This window comes from Leucopleurus acutus (genome assembly GCF_964270905.1).
Source record: "Leucopleurus acutus genome assembly, chromosome: 12".
NCBI classification, from domain to species: domain Eukaryota; kingdom Metazoa; phylum Chordata; class Mammalia; order Artiodactyla; family Delphinidae; genus Leucopleurus; species Leucopleurus acutus.
Window position 1 is genome coordinate 90,820,343 of NC_139154.1, and position 17,792 is coordinate 90,838,134.

The window sequence follows — 17,792 nt, forward strand, 5'->3', positions numbered from 1 at the left end:
GGAGCACAGGCTCCGGACGTGCAGGCCCAGCGGCCATGGCTCATGGGCCCAGCCGCTCCGCGGCATGTGGGATCTTCCTGGACCGGGACACAAACCCGTGTCCCCTGCGTCGGCAGGTGGACTCTTAAGCACTGCACCACCAGGGAAGCCCAACTATTTTTTTTATCACTGGGCATTTATTTTATAATTTATAAAAAAATTTTTTTGGGAACTGTTGTTGATAGTGTTAGTTAGATATTGTGTTAGTTTTAGGTGTACAGCAAAGTAATTCATACATATTCATAATTCTTTCCCATTATAGATTCTTTTTCAGAATCTTTCTCATTATGGGTTATTATAAGATATTGAATATAATTCCCTGTGCTATATTCAGTAATCCCTTGTTGTTTATCTATTTTATATATAGTGGTGTGTATCTTTTTTAAATTATTATTATTATTTTATTAAAAACGTTTTTTAACCTCTTTATTGGAGTATAATTGTTTTACAATGATGTGTTAGTTTCTGCTTTACAACAAAGTGTATCAGTTATCCATATACATATGTCCCCATATCTCTTCCCTCTTGCATCTTCCTCCTGCCTACCCTCGCTATCCCACCCCTCTAGGTGATTAACAAAGCACCGAGCTGATCTCCCTGTGCTATGTGGCTGCTTCCCACTAGCTATCTGTTTTACATTTGGTAGTGTATATATGTCTATGCCACTGTCTCACTTTGTCCCAGCTTACCCTTCCCACTCCCTGTACCCTCAAGTCCATTCTCTAGTAGGTCTGCATCTTTATTCCTGTCTTGCCCCTAGGTTCTTCTGATCATTTTTTTCTTTTTTTTTAGATTCCATATATATGTGTTAGCATACGGTATTTGTTTTTCTCTTTATGACTTACTTCACTCTGTATGACAGTCTCTAGGTCCATCCACCTCACTATAAATAAGTTTCGTTCCGTTTTATGGCTGAGTAATATTCCATTGTATATATGTGCCACATCTTCTTTATGCATTCATCTGTTGATGGACACTTAGGTTGCTTCCATGTCCTGGCTATTGTAAGTAGAGCTGCAATGAGCATTTTGGTACATGACTCTTTTTTTTTTTCTTTTTTCATGACTCTTTTTGAATTATGGTTTTCTCAGGGCATATGACCAGTAGTGGAATTGCTAGGTCGTATGGTAGTTCTATTTTTAGTATTTTAAGGAACCTCCACACTGTTCTCCATAGTGGCTGTATCACTTTAAGTGATGTGTATCTGTTAATCCTATTCTCCTAATTTATCCCTCCTCCCCTCCTTTCCCCTTTGGTAACCATAAGTTTGTTTTCTACATCTGTGAGTCTATTTCTGTTTTGTAAATAAGTTCATGTGTATTATTGTTTAGATTCCACATGTAAGTGATGTCATAATATTTGTCTTTCTGCGTCTGATTTCACTTAGTATGATAATCTCTAGGTCCATCCATGTTGCTGCAAATGGCATTGTTTCATTTTTCTTTTTATGGCTGAGTAGTGTTCCATTGTATATATATGCCACATCTTCTTATCCTTTCGTCTGTCGATGGACACTTAGGTTGCTTCCACGTCTTGGCTATTGTAAATAGTGCTGCTGTGAACGTTGGCGTGCATGTATCTTTTTTGTTGTTTTTTTGTTTTTTTTTTGTGGTACGCGAGCCTCTCACTGTTGTGGCCTCTCCCATTGCAGAGCACAGGCTCCGGATGCGCAGGCTCAGCGGCCATGGCTCACGGGCCCAGCCGCTCTGCGGCATGTGGGATCTTCCCAGACTGGGGCACGAGAACCTGTGTCCCCTACCTCGGCAGGCAGACTCTCAACCACTGTGCCACCAGGGAAGCCCTGCATGTATCTTTTTGAATTAGAGTTTTTGTCTTTACTGGATATATGCCCAAGAGTGGGATTTGGATCATATGGTAACTCTATTTTATTTTCTTAATTTATTTTTTATTTAATTAATTTATTTCTGGCTGCATTGGGTCTTTGTTGCTGCACACGGGCTCCCTCCAGCTGTGGCGAACGGGGGCTACTCTTCATTGCGGTGCGCGGGCTTCTCATTGCAGTGGCTTCTCTTGTTGCGTGCAGAGCACGAGCTCTAGGCACATGGGCTTCAGTAGTTGTGGCACATGAGCTCAGTAGTTGTGGCTTGCAGGCTCTATAGCACAGGCTCAGTGGTTGTGGTGCACGGGCTTAGTTGCTCCGCAGCATGTCGGATCTTCCCAGATCAGGGCTTGAACCCATGTCCCCTTAATTGGCAGGTGGATTCTTAACCACTGCGCAACCAGGGAAGCCCCGGTAACTCTATTTTTAAAGTAATGTCCATACTGTTTTCCATAGTGGCTGCACCAATTTAAATTCCCACCAGCAGTGTAGGAGGGTTTCCTTTTCTCTACACCCTCTCCAGCATTTATTATTCGTAGATTTTTTGATGATGGCCATTCTCACTGGTGTGAGGTCATTCTAGTTTTTTGTTTCTTTGTTTTTTTTAATGGTAGAGAATCTTTAATTTTTTTTTAAATTTATTTTTGGCTTCATTGGGTGTTTGTTGCTGCACATGGGCTTTCTGTAGTTGCGGCGAGTGGGGGCTACTCTTCGTTGCAGTGGACTGGCTTCTCTTGTTGCAGAGCACAGGCTCTAGGTGCACAGGCTTCAGTATTTGTGGTGCATGGGCTTAGTAATTATGGCTCGCGGGCTCTAGAGCACAGGCTCAGTAGTTGTGGCGCACAGGCTTCGTTGCTCTGCGGCATGTGGGAATCTTCCTGGACCAGGGCGTGAACCTGCGGCATGTGGGAGTCTTCCCGGACCAGGGCTCGAACCCGTGTCCCCTGCATTGGCAAGGTAGATTCTTGACCACTGTGCCACCAGGGAAGCCCTCATTGTAGTTTTGATTTGCATTTCCCTAATAATCGTGATGTTGAGTATCTTTTCATGTGCCTGTTGGCTATCTATATGTCTTCTTTGTAGAAATGTCTATTTAGGTCTTCTACACAGTTTTTGATTGCGTCGTTTGTTTGTTTGATATTGAGTTTTATTGGTTGTTTGTATGTTTTGGAAATTAATCCCTTGATGGTCTCATCATTTACAAATATTTTCTCCCAGTCCGTAGGTTGTCTTTGTTTTGTTATGGTTTCCTTTGCTGTGTGAAAGCTTGTAAGTTTGATTAGGTCCCATTTGTTTGCATTTGCTTTTATTTCTTTTACCTTGGGAGCCTGATCTAAGAAAATATTTCTGTGATTTATGTCAGGGAATGTTTTGACTATGTTCTCTTCTAGTTTAATGGTGTCATGTGTTATATTTAAGTCTTTAAGTCATTTTGAGTTTATTTTTGTATATGGTGTGAGGGAGTGTCCTAACTTTATTGACTAACATGAGGCTATCTAGCTTTCCCTGCACCACTAGCTGAAGAGACTGTCTTTTCTCCATTGTATATTCTTGCCTCCATTGTCGAAGATTAATTGACTGTAGGTTCCTGGGCTTATTTCTGGGCTCTCTGTTCTGTTCTCTTGATATATATGTTTTTGTTTACTGTAGCTTTGTAGTTTTGTCTGAAGTTGGGAGGATTATGCCTCCAACTTTGTTCTTTTCCCTCAGGATTACTTTGGCATTTCTGGATCTTTTGTGATTCCATATAAATCTTAGGATAATTTGTTTTAGTTCTGTGAAAAATGTCAGGTAATTTGATAGGGATCACATTAAATCTATAGATTGCTTTGGGTTATATGGCCATTTTAACAGTATTAATTCTTCCAATTAAAGACTATGAGATATCTCATTTCTTTGAATCATCTCTGTTATCTTTATCAGTGTTTTATAGTTCTCAGCGTATAGGTCTGTCATCTCCTTGGTTACATTTTGTCACTAGGTTTTTTTGGTTTTGTTTTGTTTTTTTTGCGGTACATGGGCCTCTCACTGCCGCGACCCCCCCGCCGCAGAGCACAGGCCCTGGAAGCACAGGCCCAGCGGCCACAGCCCACGGGCCCAGCCGCTCCACGGCATGCAGGACCTTCCCGGACCGGGGCACGAACCTGCGCCCCCTGCATCGGCAGGCGGACTCCCAACCACTGTGCCACCAGGGAAGCCCGTCACTAGGTTTTTTTGTTTGTTTGTTTGATGCAGTTTTAAATGTGAATGCTTTTTTAACTTTCTCTTTTTGTTATTTCTTAGTTAAAGAAATGCAACAGATTTCTATATATTCTTGTATCCTGCTGCCTTGCTGAATTCATTTGTTAGTTCTAATAGTTAATAGTTTTCATGTGGAATCGTTAGGGTTTTATTTATAGACTATCATGTCATCTCCATTCAATGACAATTTTACCTCTTCCCTTTCAATTTGGAAACCTTTTATTTCTTTTTCTTGTCTGATTGCTGGAGCTAGGGCTTCCAATATTATGTTGAATAGAAGTGGTGAGAGTACGCATCTTTGTTTTGTTCCAGAATTTAGCAGGAAGGCTTTCAGGTTTTCACTGTTGAGTATTATATTGGCTGTGTGTTTGTCATAAATGGCTTTTATTATGTAGAGATTTGTTCCCTGTATACCCACTTTGGTGAGAGTTTTTTTTATCATGAATGGATGTTGAATTTTATCAAATATTATTTCTGCATCTATTTAGATGATCATGTGGTTTTTGTCTTTGCTTTTGTTGATACGGTGTATCACATTGATTGATTTGTGTATGCTGAACCATCCTTGTGACCCTGGGATGAATCTGACTTGATCATGGTGTATGATTCTTTGTATGTGTTATTGAATTTGGTTTGCTAATATTTTGTTGAGGATTTTTGCATCTATATTTATCAAAGATATTGGCCTGTAATTTTCTTTTTTAGTAGTGTTTTTGTCTGGTTTTGGTTATCAGAGTGATGATGGCTTCACATGACTTTGGGAGTATTCCCTCCTCTTCGATCTTTTGGAAGAGTTTGAGAAGCATAAGTGTAAGTTCTTCTTTGTATGTTTGGTAGAATCCCCCACTGAAGGCATTTGGTCCTTAACTTTTGTTTGTAGGGATTTTTTTTTAAATTACAGATTGTACTTCACTTTTAGTGATTGCTCTGTTCAAATTATGTTTCTTCTTGGTTCAGTTTTGGCAGTCTGTATGTTTCTAGAAACTTTTCCACTTCTTCTAGGTTGTCCATCTTGTCATATAACTGTTCCTGGTATTTTCTTATGATATTTTGTATTTCTGTGATGTTGGTTGTTTTTTTCTCCTCTTTCATTTCTTATTTTGTTTATTTGGGTCCTCTTTTCTTCTTGGTGAGCCTGGCTAGAGGTTTGTTGATTTTGTTTATCCTTTCAAAAACCCAGCTGTTGCTTTTATTGATTTTTTAATATATTTTTAAATCTTTATTTATTTCCTTCTGCTCTTTATCATTTGCTTCCTTCTGCTGACTTTAGGTTTTGTTTGTTTTTCTTTTTTTTAAAAATTATGATTTTCTTTTTTGTTAATATTAATTAATTAATTAATTTGTTTAGGCTGCACCAGGTCTTATTTGTGGCTAGTGGGATCTTCGTTTCAGCATGCAGACTCTTAGTTGCGGCATGCAGACTTCTTAGCTGCAGCATGCAAACTCTTAGTTGTGGCATGAATGCAGGATCTAGTTCCCCAAGCAGGTATAGAACCTGGGCCCCCTGTGTTGGGAGCAATGAGTCTTATCCACTGGACCACCGGAAGTCCATGTTTTTCTTTTTCTAATTTTTAGGTTTTTTGTTTGAGATTTTTCTTGTTTTTTGAGTAAGGCCTGTATTGCTATAAACTTCCCTCTTCGGACTGCTTTTGCTGCATACCATAGATTTTGTATAGTTGTGTTTTCATAGTCATTTTGTCTTGAGGTATTTTTGATTTCCTCTTTGATTTCATTGTTGACCAATTGTTTTTTACCAGCATATTTTTTAGTTTCCATGTAATTGTTTTTTTCTTGTTTTTTTTTTTCTGTGGTTGATTTCTGGTTTCATGCCATAGTGGTCAGAAAAGATGTGTGAGAAATTTGTTGAAAAAACTATTAAGACCAATTAGAGATAAGGGAAAAAAAGTGTTGTTGTTTTTTTTAACCGTCACTTGTTTCTTCTTTGATGCTCTCCCTATCATTATGTAGATCTGAGTTTCTGAACTATATTTTCTCCTCTAGAGTGCATCTGTTAACATTTATTGCATGGCAGACCTACTGGTAACAAATTCCCTCAATTTTTGTTTGTCTGAGAATGTATTTCTTTATCAGTTTAAAAGATAATTTCATAGGGAGGGTATAGAATTCTAAGTTGGAGGGATTCTTTTCTCAACCTGGTAACAAATTCCCTCAATTTTTGTTTGTCTGAGAATGTATTTCTTTATCAATTTAAAAGATAATTTCATAGGGAGGGTATAGAATTCTAAGTTGGAGGGATTCTTTTCTCAACACTTTAAGTATTTCACTCTATTTCTTCTTGCTTGTATGGTTTCTGTGGAGAAGTTGGAAGCAATTGTCTGTTTCTCTTTAGATTTTTTTTCCCTTTGGCTTTTTTCAGGATTTTTTCTTTATCTTTGATTTTTTTGTACTTTGAAAATGTAATACTTAGGCATAGTGTTTTTTTCCTTGACATTTATTCTGCCTTGATGTTCTCTGAACTTCCTGAATCTGCAGTTTGTTGTCTGACATTAATTTAGGGAAAATTCTTAGTCATTGTTGCTTCAAATATTTCTTCTGTCTTTTTCTTTCTCTGGTATTTTCATTCTCATGTATTACACCTTTTGGAGCTTTCCCAGAGTTGTTTGATTTTCTGTTCTGCTTTTTCTTTTCCTCCAGTCTTTGTTCTTTTTGCTTTTCAGTTTCAGAGTTTTCTATTGAGATATCTTTAGCTTAAAGTTTCTTGTCTTGACCATGTCCAGTCTACTAATAAGCCCATCAAAGGCATTCTCCATTTCTGTTACAGTGGGTTTTTTGTGTGTTTTTTTGCAGTACGTGGGCCTGTCACTGTTGTGGCCTCTCCCATTTCCGGAGGACAGGCTCCTGACGCGCAGGCTCAGTGGCCATGGTTCACGGGCCCAGCCGCTCCGCAGCATGTGGGATCGTCCCAGACCGGGGCACGAACCTGCGTCCCTTGCATTGGCAGGCGGACTCTCAACCACCGCGCCACCAGGGAAGCCCCTGTTAGAGTGTTTTTGATCTCTAGCATCTTTTTTTTGTTGTTTTTTAGGGTTTTCATCTCTCTGCTTACTTTGTCCTTTTGTTCTTACATGCTTTCCACTTTATCCATTAGAGCCCTTAGCACATTAATCATAGTTGTTTTATATTCCTGTTTTATAATTCCAGCATCTTTGCCATATCTGGTTTCGATGCTTGCTTCGTCTCTTCAGGTAGTTTTTTTGCTTTGTAAATATGTTGTGTTGTGGGGCCTGTAGCTTGTATATTAAATTAAGAATATTCTTAATATTAAGAACATTATGACTTGCTGAATGAGTAGGCAGGCACAAGCCATCCACATGGGGTTGGCATACTGTTCTCTTAGCATCTGAGCTTTCACTTTGGGCAAGTGCAAGCACTGGGTCATTTTGATTGAAGGCACAATGTCAGTACACTCACACAAGGGAGGAAAGTCACAAGATTTATTACTTACGATCCCAGAAGTGGGGGTGGCGTGTGCAAGAGCCTGGGAAGGGCAGTCCTCTGTCCCAGGTCACAAGTGAACAGGAGATAGAGAGCAGAGTAGCAAGCACCTATTACTTATAAAGTGTTTGGGGCAGATTTTGTTACCTTTTTCAAAATTCAACTCTAAGTGGTTATTTTAAAAGGTTCCCTGAGAAAAAGCAAGCAGGAGCTTGTGGCAGGAATCCTAAACTCAGGTCCTTATCTAACTATCTAGACTCTGGGTGTGAGCAGGGTTGTCATACTGTAAAATGCTTAGGTAGCAACTCAGAGTAGCTGTTTTCTCATCACAATTGACTCTGTGATGCCTAGGTATTAGTCTTTAGGGAAAGTCATGGGCACTGTTTAGATGGTGGAGATTTTAAAAGCTACTGGTGGGGTTTTGGTCACCCAGCACATGAAACATCTAAACAAAACAAAAATGCCACTCAGCAATATCTATAAGCAAATGGTAGTTTGAAATCCTGTCTGTAACCATCTCCCATTTTTGGGGTCCAGACAAGAAAATAAATGAAAGTCCATGGATAAGATTAAGGTAGGTATTTGATTTAAAACTTGGGTGAGATTATGGAATACTTGTACCTGTTGGGCCATCTTTTGTAAATTTACCAGAATTTGTCCAGAATTATTAATATACATGTAGCAAGAGGTACCCTTTACAGTTCCCCCTTCCTTGGCCATTAGTAACCTAAATGGTTATCCAAAACCATCTGCACTAAAGAATCGTGTTGTTGTTGCATTAGGGCTGGGCTTTCATGTAACAGCCCAATGTGTTTAGCCAGGGTAGCCGACAGTTTTGTGTTTGCCTTAATAATTTGTTGTTGCATGCCTATTGTGGTGGTGCCTAACCGAGTTCCCATGCAGAATTGTCTCAGCCCTACTCCCAACATACTGGGGATGAGTACTGCAGATTTTTTACATGAGGTAGCATAAAGAGATACAGTTTGGGGATCCTATTCAGTGCTTTGTAAGGGTAGTCCCAGCGAGACTAAAGTACCTTGGTATGAACAGACAGGAGGAGGCAAATGCATTGGAGGCTGAGAAAAGGAGAAGTGCACATATGGGGAATCATGTATATATGCTGGCTCTTGGGTACTGGACCCACAGTGGACACTGACTGTTGGATTGGGGATGTCTAAGACCATGGGGATTGTGCTTCTTGGGATGAGAGGTATAGGTCGTATTCATCCATGTGGTGTCACAGGTGGAGTGTGTTAGTGCCTGGGCAGATATGGGAGATTATAAAGGGCATGTGGGGGCTCCTGCCAGATGCTACATACTGTATTGCAAAGTGTTGCATGGGAGCTGTTGAGCAACATAGAGAGTAGCTGGGTAAGCCACAGGGATGCATGGGATGCCTGTGTTGGGCAAATGGAGGCAGAGTCAAGAAATTAGCCAGGTAGGCCACTAACTCAGGAAGAAGCCTTTGTTGAGTTTGATAATATGTTCAGCGATTACAGCAGCCAAAAAAATGAGCACTGGTTTCTGCCCATTGCATAAAAATATTAAGACTGTGGGAGGGCTTGAATGAGAAGATTGTGAAGCCCTGAGTGCTGACAGTGGGAAAGGACCCCCTTGGGGTGGTGTAGGGAGATGACTCTGGCTGCAGTTGTGGAGGGTGTATGTGTGAGGGGGTTGGGGAGGTGCTCTGGTGGTTGTAGCATCTGTAGCCAGGGAGGGGTCCTCCCAATAGAATTTAAAGTCACTAACCCTCAGTAGGTCACATAATGTGGAACAATCTAGTGTGTGTAGTGAGGGCAAGCAATTAAATGAAGCATTTAATCAGACCTCTGTAAGGTTATGAGACTCGACATGTACCTTAGCCTATCAAAATTTAAAGGTGCAGTGGAGAGCAGTCTGGCAGTCATAGTGCCACCGGACACTTGAGCAGCAAGCATAATAATAAGCAAGGGGACCTTGGGGTAAATAATATTTAACTCTACAAAATGCCACTGAAGTGGGTCATCAGCAGGGAATTTAGATAAGCATTCCATTCAGCAACCACGTCCTGGGGAGTGCTTGCCATCGTCAGCTGCCATGTCTTCCTGGTGTCACCTCCTTCTATAGTGGAAGGTTGCGGAGGTGGCATTCATGATGAAGTTGTGTCCCGCGCTGTCATGGACTGGGGCATTGTCATCAGCAGTGTTGCAGGTGAAGGGAGCCATTCTATAGTAGGTGGCTCTCCAGCTACCCAGGAGGGGAACTGAGGGGCCAAGGGGTCTAATAGGGTTGCATAAATTTCGGATGCTCTGGTTAAGGTTTGCTTGCACCATTGGGAGTGTCTGTTGGTATCTCAAATTCTCAGTAAACTTTAAGCGTCTTTGGGTGTGCCCCTCGCAAGTGATTAAGCAGTGCCGTTCTCCAAGGCATAGGAAGTCTCCATCATAAATAGTAAAGATTAGAGGCCCAAGAATATTTAGTTATACGCTCATGACAATTTAATGTTTAGTCTTGTGTTACCAGAGATGGTAACTGAGATGGTCTGAACTGCATAATCTTATCAGCCAATTAGGGTTAAAATTAGGGCAGTGTAATGGCTGGTGGCAATTAAGCATTTGTGCCCTTGGTCCCATTTAAGATAGAGGGCTTGAATTGTCCAGCTAGTATCTATACCTGGTGGTTTTTTGGGCCCAGCCCCTCTAGGGCTGACTTCCAACATACACCATCCCCCCATCCTGGGGTTCAGTTGTGGGCGAGTGCTGTGGTCTTCCAGTAACTTTCTGGTGTTGCCTCTTTGGGGTCATGGAGAAATCCCCATGACCCAGATGGCACAGAGTAGGGACAACAGTAGCAGGCATCTACATTTTATAGTTTTGTGCCTGCCTGCTGTGTGCCCCATGTGATGATTTGTTATTGGGCTCTTGTAAGTCAACATCTCATTGGCAGCCTCCTCCAGAGTGAGGTAGGGCCAGGTGCTGTGATTGTATCACTATGATGTCATCTTCTAATGTTGCTGGTGTCAACCTGAGTGCCTTTTCCCCCCTTTTGGAGTTCCATCCACACCATTCTTTCACTGGGTCCAAGGTTAATTATTTCTGCTTCTTGTGGGGGGGTATAGTTAGGAGAAAGGAGCCATCCACTAAAGGCATTCACTATACATTGGAATTTCAGTGGGAATTTGCGTATCAAGTGGATAAGTGTGGTCCAGTAGTAACCTAGTGGGTCTGTGTTCCTCTAATGGGCCAGGACTATCTCTGACCAGGGTGGGTCATAGCTAACCACCCATCCCCAATCAGGTTGCAGGTGAGTATTGGAAGGCAAGATGATTGACATTTTAAAATCTGTAAGGGGACTCAAAAATGTTGGGGAAAATGTAAATTATATTGTCCTGTGAGATGAAAGCATCAGATTTCCCCATGATAACAATCTGTCTTCCTTTGTGATTTGTAAAATTTTTTTTGTAGGGATATGCTTTGACTGTTTTCTTTGTTTCTCTTCTTTATCTTTTGTGGTATTTTCTTTGTGGCTATCATGAGACTACATAAAACATGTTATGGGTATAGCATAGACAACAAAAGCAATAATGGACAGCTGGGACTATATCAAATTGAAAAGCGTTTGCACAGCAAACAATCAATAGACTGAAAAGGCAAACTATGAAATGGGAGAAAATATTTGCAAACCATGTATCTGATAAAGAGGTTAATATCCAAAATACACAGGGAACTCCTATACCACAATAGCCAAAAAAAAAAACCCAACCTGATTAAAAAATGGGCAAAGGACTTGAATAGACATTTTTCCAAAGATATCCAGCTCCCCAACCAGTACATGAAAATATGCTCAACATCGCTAATCAAAAGGGAAATGCAAATGAAAACCACAAGGAGATATCACCTCAGACGTATCAGGATGGCTACTATCAAAAAGCCAAAAGAGGGCTTCCCTGGTGGCACAATGGTTAAGAATCTGCCTGCCAATGCAGGGAACATGGATTCAAGCCCTGGTCCGGGAAGATCCCACATGCCGTGGAGCAACTAAGCCCATGCGCCACAACTACTGAGCCGGCACTCTAGAGCCTGTGAGCCACAACTACTGAGCCCACTTGCCACAACTACTAAAGCCTGTGTGCCCAGAGCCCATGCTCCGCACAAGAGAAGCCACCGCAATGAGAAGCCCGTGCATCACAATGAAGAGTACCCCCCCACCACAATTAGAGAAAGCCCATGCACAGCAACCAAGACTCAGCGCAGACAAAAATAAATAAATAAAGTTATTTTTTAAAAAAAAACCCAAAAGATAACAAGGGTTGGAGAGGATGTGGAGAAGTTGAAACCCTTGTACATTGTTGGAGGAAATGTAAAATTGTACAGCCACTATAGAAAACAGTATGGAGGTTTTTCAAAAAGTTAAAAATAGAATTACTATATCATCTAACAATCCTACTTCTGGGTAGATATCTAAAAGAATTGAAATCAGGATCTCAAAGAGATATCTGCACTCCCTTGTTCTTTGCAACATTATTCACAGTAGTCAAGATTTCACAATAGTCAAGATATGGAAATAACCTATATGTTTATTGATGGATGAATGGATGAAGAAAATGTGGTAAATATGTATAATGGAATATTAGCCTTTAAAAAGAAAATCCTGCCATATGCAACAACATGGATTAATATGGAGGATGTTATGCTAAGTGAAGTAAACCAGTTACAGAAGGACAACTGCATGATTCTACTTATATGGGGTTTCCAAAATAGCCAAATTCATAAAAACAGAGTAGAATGGTGATTGCCAGGGCTGTGATAAGTCGGAAGTAGGAAATTAGTGTACAGTTTCAGTTACGTAAGATAAATAAATCCTAGAGAGAGACCTATTCCCCAACATGGTGCACTTAGAAAAGTGGACCCTTTGCCAACAGGACAGATCTCATATTAAGTGTTCTTAGCACAATATACATATTAAAAAAAGAATGTAATGTGTCAAATAGATGAAAAATGTTTAAATAAATATTAGTATTTGGTATTCACTATCATATTTTTAAAAATAATGTATCATGAACAGGTAGAGCATAAGCCAGCAAAGCAGATAGTTCAGTCTTAGGAAATTTATAAACATACATTTTACATTAGCAGGAAAACTGTAGTTATTTCAGTAGGTTCCAAAAAGGTATTTGGGAATAAAAATAAAAAGTAAAAATCTGTTCTCAATTAAGAATACTTCTCTAAATTAGAGTAGAGCAATAGTGCCTCAGTATAATAAAGAATATGTATTTGAAATTAGCAATCAGCATAGTCAAAGGTCATATACTTTTTTTATACATATAAAACATTTGTGAGTGATGTTACCATAAATGGTCAAGTAGGGAACTCCAGGGCTCCATTTCTGCACAAAAAGAACTAATAAGCTGGCAAAATCTGTCAGAACCAACTTTTATAGATCTCTGGAATCTAGTTAGAACTTTAAAAAAAAATAGGGAATGATTACTAAAGTAAAGAGCTGTTGTACTATAGTAGGAGAGCATTGACTGAGGTATCTCAAATCGTAGCTTTGATGATGACAGACCACACTCCTAATACAGGTTAATAGTTACAGAGGGCACAATACAAACCTTATTCTTAAAAAATTGTTATCGAGTGTTTCAACCTGTCTGACAGCTCCCTGAAGGACTAGTGCAGGAACTTCCCTTTGCTTTACTCAACTAAAAGCTTTCCCAAGGCTGAGGCAGCTTCCCTGCCAGGGTTTGACAAAAGCATTTAATGGCCAAAGCATCGGCTGCAGCAACCTGGGTCTTGGTATAACAGTCAAGATAAACAATAGGCACACTGAAAAGCTTGGGAAGGAAGCAGTTGAGAAAGGAGGTAGATACATAGGGAATAGGACTTTTTAAAGGTCCTGCTTATACTGGGGAATTTAGGAGGCCATGTGCGTGCCCAGAGCTCGACTCATTCTCAGCAAAGGCCTAAGAAGACCTTAAGCTTTCACCTCTGGCCGACCTTTCAGGCTTTGCATTGCACAAGCTATAAGTGAAGGCTGAAGGACCTGTCTAACTAAGTGTTGGAATGCTTCCACATAGAGAAAATCAGAACAGATTGGGAGAAGTTGTTTTCTGTTTTCTTTTTCGGCTGCAGGTGTTTAACGAAACTGTCAAAATAATAGCTGACAGTTAAGCTAAGAGAACACAGACTTCAGTGCCACGCACAACAAAGAATACAAACTTTTTACAAAAGTAGTTCAGAAAAGTATCAAAGAGACAAACAATAACCCACAACAAGCAGCAACACCAAACTCCAGGTAGGGGGGAGAATCTGGTATCCAGAGTTTCCAGACTATATTTGATATGTCCAGTTTTCAACAAATTATGAAACACTTAAAGAAACAAGATATGGCTCTTGTCAGGAGGAGAAATACAGTTTACAGTAACACTACACAGGGATTAAGTCACATATAACTTATATTCAGTTCTCCATTTCTGTGATATTTTTTCCCCATATGTGGATTCAACCAACCACAAACCACGATGTACTGTAGTATTTACTATTGCAAAATATCCACATATAAGTGGACCCTCACAGTTCAAATCCAAGTTGTTCAAAGGTCAACTGTAATTAATAAAAACTGTCCATGAGGAAGCCCAGGAATTATAAGAAAAAGATTTTAGATCAGCTGTCTTAAATGTGCTCAAAGAGCTAAAGAAAGCTATGGTCAACAATCTAAAGAAAACCAAGAAAAGGATGTGTCACCAAATAGAGATGTCAAAAAAGGGATAACAATTAGAAAAAGGATCCAAATTCAAATTCTGGAGCTGAAAGTACAATAACTGAAATGAAAAGTCCAACTAGAAGGACACATTTGAGCAGGTCAAACAAAGAATCAGTGAACTTGAAAATAGGTCAGTTGAGATTATCAAGTTTGAAAGCCCAGAAGGAGAAAAGAATGAAGAAAAATTAACGGAGCCATGAGGTACCACCAGCATACCAAAATGTGTATAATGGAAGTCCTAGGGTGAGAGAAAAGAGAAATGGACAGAAATAATACTTGATGAAGTAATTGTTGAAAACTTTACAAATTTGATGGAAAACATGCATATATACATCCAAGAAGCTTAGTGAACTTCAAGCAGGAAAAACTGAAAGAGTTCCACACTGAGACACATTACAGTTGGTCCTTGAACAATGCGGAGGTTAGGGACTCCGACCCCCCCCCTCCCCCAACCCCCACCAGTACAGCTGAAAATTCACATAAAACTTTACAGTCATCTCTCCGTATCCATGGTTCTGTATCCTCTGATTTAACCAACTGCAGGTCGTTTAGTGCTGTAGTACATATTTATTGAAAAACATCTATGTATGAGCGGTTCTGCATAGTTCAAGACTCGTGTTGTTCAGGGGTCAAGTGAATAGTCAAATTGTTGAAAACCAAAGACAGGAAATCTTGAAAGCAGCAATAGAGAAGCAACTCATCACTTATAAGGGATCTTCAATAAGATTAGCAGTCAACTTCTCTTTAGAAACCTAAGAGGGCTAAAGGAAGTGGGTTGATATATTTAAAGTGCTGAAGGAAAAAACTGCCAACCAAGAATTCTACATCTGGCAAAACTATCTTTAAAAATATATGAGAATTTAAGACCAGATAAATGTTAACTTAGGAAGTTTGGCATGCAAAAAATGCTACAGCAAGTCAGTCATCCAGGTGAAATGAAAGGACACTAGACATCAACTCAAAGCCATGTGAAGAAATAAAGAACAGTGGTACCACTTCAAACCTACTAGGATAGCTGTATTTAAAAAATGGAAAATAAAAAGTCTTGGCAAGGATATGGAAAAATTGGAACCCTTGTACATTGCTGGTGGGAGTGTAAAATAGTGCAGTCACTGTGGAAACCAGTTTTGCAGTTCCTCAAATAGTTAAACATAGAGTAACAAATAATAATAGTGTGGAATAATGGCCCAGCAATTCCACTACTAGGTGTATACCCAAAAGAATTGAAAACAGGTGTTCAAACAAAAAATTGTACATAAGTTTTCATAATAGCACTGTTCACAAAAGCCAAAAGTTGGAAATAGCTAAATGTCCATCAATTAATGAATAGATAAAGAATGTGTGGTATATCCAATACAATGGAATATTACTCAGCCATAAATAGCAATGAATTTCTGATACATGCTACAGTATAGGTGAACCTTGAAAGCATTATGCTGAGTGAAAGAATCCAGATATGAAAGGTCACATATTATTCCATTTATATGAAATATCCAGAATAGGTAAATTCACAGAAGCAGAAAGCTTATTAATAGTTGGCAAATGTTGAGCAGAGAGGGGAGAAGGGGTAGCTGCTTAATGGATATGGGTTTCATTTTGGGTTGATAAACCTTTTGCAACTAGATAGAGGTGATGGTTATGTACTGGATAGAGGTGGTCTAAATGCTAACAAGTTATATGCATTAAAATGGTTAGCTTCATGTTATGTGAATTTTACCTCTATAAAACATTTGCATATAAGTTGACTAATATGTTTTTATATTCTGTCTCCGATCTTTTGTGTGTGTTGTGCTTGCTTTTACATTAAACATTCTTCCGAAAGAATGTATTTTACAGAGCTGTAAAATATCCACACGCATACAAAGTATTGTTGCTGAGACTTACTGTTGTTTAGAATATAAATAATGAAGTTCGCATCCCGGTAGGTTTAGGGTTGATTTTAAATGTATAGCAAGATTTTCAAGTTTTTCCAGAAAACATTTTAAAAGAAGACTTAGCATACCCATTGGTTCTAGTGCAAGTAGAAATTGCTTTAACTGTTGTAGTTTTTGGGGTTTTTTTAAGTTGACTTTGAGGTCCTAAAATATAAAATTATGAACAACTTAGACAATTAATCCTGTCAAGTAATTCCATGGTAGTTTATAGATTTTTCTAAAATTTTACACTCAAGCTTAAAATAACCCTTATTTATTTTTAAAACATTTGTTTCCAAAAAAAAACACATTTGTTTCCATAAATTTATTGATTTTCAAGGGAGTTTTAAAAATAATTTTTATTTTTTTAAAAGCTTTACTTATTAATTAATTAATTAATTAACTTATTTGTCTGCACCGTGTGGCTTGTGGGATCTCAGCTCCCCAAGCAGGGATTGAACCAGGGCCCTCGGCAGTGAGAGCGTAGAGTCCTAACCACTGGACTGCGAGGCTGTTACCTCAAGGGAGTTTTGCATGAAATAGTAATCCATGTTTCATTTCTTTGTAGAGAGTAGATTTTTACTTTTAGTGCTAGATGACTGTGTATGTGTGGCTGTGTGTGTGCGTGTACATGTGCATGTGTGTGTTTAGTTTTGTTTGTTTTATGTGACAGGGAGGAACTATTATTTCCTTTCTGGTTTGTTACATGAAGTCTGTGACTTGTGATATTAAGCTGAGCAATGAGTGAATAATCTGACAAAACGCAAGTAGCTCTGTTAGGTGAAAATTTTAATTAAGAAATAGTCTGGAAATTCATAAAGGACATATCAGCTAAAAGTACTTTTGTAACAGCTTTATCTCACTACAATTTATATACAGTAACATTCACCCATTTAAAATATATAATTCAGTCGTTTTTACTTTATTTACAGAATTGGCCAGTAACTAAATTTTAGAACATTTTTACCATTCTACCCCTCCACCTCCATTCCCTTAGCCCTAGACAACCAATAATCTACTTTCTCTCCTTATGGATTTGCCTATTCTGGATGTTTCATATAAATGGAATCATTTAATATGTGATCTTTTGTGACTGCCTTCTTTTTTACTTAGCATAGTATTTTCAAGATTCATCCATGTTGCATAGTAGCATGAATCAGTACTTCAGTACTTTTGATTGCCAGATAATATACAATTGTATAGATACATTGTATTTTATTTATCCATTCACCAGTTGATAGACATGTTGTTCCACTTTTTGGCCATTGTGAATAGTGCTGCTATAAACATAAGTGTACAAGGTTTTGAATGGACATGTTTTCCTATCTCTTGGCTATATATACCTAGAAGTGGAATTGCTAGGACATACGATAACTCTATGTTTAACATCTTAAGGAACTGCCATACTGTCTTTCAAAAGTAACTGTACCAGGGCTTCCCTGGTGGCGCAGTGGTTGAGTCCGCCTGCCGATGCAGGGGACACAGGTTCGTGCCCCGGTCCGGGAAGATCCCACATGCCGCGGAGCGGCTAGTCCCGTGAGCCATGGCCGCTGAGCCTGCGC

The 17,792-nt window shown here is 39.3% G+C and overlaps 1 protein-coding gene across 3 annotated transcripts in view; it reads left to right on the forward strand.

Annotated features, from left to right (window-relative positions):
* ALMS1 (ALMS1 centrosome and basal body associated protein) overlaps positions 1 to 17,792 on the forward strand; it is a 146,247-nt gene that overhangs the window by 88,666 nt on the left and 39,789 nt on the right. The gene's annotated exons all lie outside the window — the stretch shown is intronic.